Below are 2,210 nucleotides of genomic sequence, written 5' to 3'. Positions count from 1 at the left end.
CTCGCCCCGACCTCGCCGGCCCCATCTCCCTCCTCAACTCCGGCAACACCTCCGTCCACCTCAAAGTCCGTGCCGAAGCCCCCAGATCCAGATCCAAAAGGTTGACCCCGAAAAATTCTAGTCCTTTTCTGTCATATTTTGGTGCCTAATTTGACCTGTCATATCTCCATGCTCGGTGCTCCGATTTGTGCATATAATATTTCAAAATGTTCATCAGGAGATGCTCTTCATTTTGTTCCATTGTGCCATGCTTGTTTGAGTTCATCTTGATGCCTAAATCATCGTTGAAAGAGTGCTATATGATGTTTACTGTTGTTACTTATCAGATTATGATGTTTTGTCATTTTTTTTGCATTTGATGTGTGCATCTTATGAGCATGAGCTCTACATGTGTTTTGAACTATGCCATGTCTTCTTTATAGAGGTGCTTTCCATGTATTTTTGTGTTCTATGTGGTGACTAGCACAAGCATGCAAACTAGGCTTCGTGATGTTGTTGTTTTCAGGGACTTAGGATTTTGCTAAGTTCCTTTTCCTGCTGTTATTTTGATGCCATGTAAACTTGATGCTACAGTGAGATCCATGCTTATTTTGATATACTTCAGTAAGAATTTTTTGTACATATGGTTATGCTCTATCCATTCATGCCCCTTCTTGCAATTATGGAGTGCTCTAGCATGTCATTTGCTTGCTCTACGTTTGCTATAAAATGTTCCTGGCAGAATGTTAACATGTTAATCAAATTTGCCATAGTTGTTGCTAGTGATCCATGCATGATATGAACTTTTTCTTGCCATGGTTAGCTTCATGAACATGTCTTCTTACTGTTGGTATGCTTGTTTTGTCATGCAATGCTTTGTGATGAGTGAATCGAGCTCGCAAAGATGCCTTCATAATTCTGCTAATGCCATGCTCTGTTTTCTGCTGTGTCTGAATCTGGTAATACAACTTGCTATGTTTATAGAGGTGCCATCATATCTTCTGTGCCTTTTTGGCTCATGATCAGTAAGGGACTTTTGTTCTATGCATTTCTTAGATTCATGCCGTGCCTTGATGTGCTATGATATGTTCCTGTAGCATGTTGTTTGATTGCTCTAAACATGGCTTTCTGATGTTATTTCTGGCATGATAGTATTTTCACCAAGTCTGTGAAGCTGATACCTTTTGCACTTTTGCCATGCTTGTTTGAACCTTCTCTGTTGTGATTTAGCCATAGCTCAGTGTTCATGTTTTGTCAAGCATCTTGAGTAAATCACTGTCATATGCTTTGTTGTTATGTTGGAGTGCAGTAGCTTAGTTTCTTGTTGCATACTATGTGGCATCATGCTGTTAATCGCAGAATTGTGCCATCCTTGTTTTGCTTGTCATTTGCAAACCGTGCATCCGATTCCGGTGATCCTTATATCGATTTCAACCGAAATCATCTCATATTTCCAGTGGCATACTTGGTTTGCAAAGTTGATGCCTTGTTCATCTTTTCCCTTCCGGAGCACGCATATGCATTGCATATCACATCTCGCATATCATGTCATGTATTGCATCATGTTGCTTGTGCATTGCCCGTGATTGATCGTTGGTCCTTTGCTTGTGTTCTTGTTTTGGGTAGAGCCAGGAGACGAGAATGCTTATGAGGAACCTGTTGAGAACGCTTACGAGGATCAAGCTTTCGACAACTCTGAGAACTTTGCAGGCAAGATGACCATACCCTCGATATCACTTCTATCTTTGCTTGCTAGCTGTTCGCTCTATTGCTATGCTGCGCTACCTACCACTTTCTATATCATGCCTCCAATATGGCCATGTTAAGCCTCTAACCCACCTTTCCTAGCAAACCGTTGTTTGGCTATGTTACCGCTTTTGCTCAGCCCCTCTTATAGCGTTGCTAGTTGCAGGTGGAGATGAAGTTGGTTCCATGTTGGACCATGGATATTTTGGGATATCACAATATCTCTTATTTAATTAATGCATCTATATACTTGGTAAAGGGTGGAAGGCTCGGCCTTATGCCTGGTGTTTTGTTTCACTCTTGCCGCCTTAGTTTCCGTCATACCGGTGTTATATTCCTTGATTTTGCGTTCCTTACGCGGTTAGGTGATAATGGGAACCCCTTGACAGTTCGCCTTGAATAAAACTTCTCCAAGAAGGCCCAACCTTAGTTTTACCATTTGCCACCTAAGCCTTTTTCCCTTGGGTTTCGCGGACTCAAGGGTC

This window comes from Triticum aestivum, chromosome 5D (genome assembly GCF_018294505.1).
Source record: "Triticum aestivum cultivar Chinese Spring chromosome 5D, IWGSC CS RefSeq v2.1, whole genome shotgun sequence".
NCBI lineage: Eukaryota > Viridiplantae > Streptophyta > Magnoliopsida > Poales > Poaceae > Triticum > Triticum aestivum.
Note: the sequence above shows the minus strand (reverse complement) of the source record.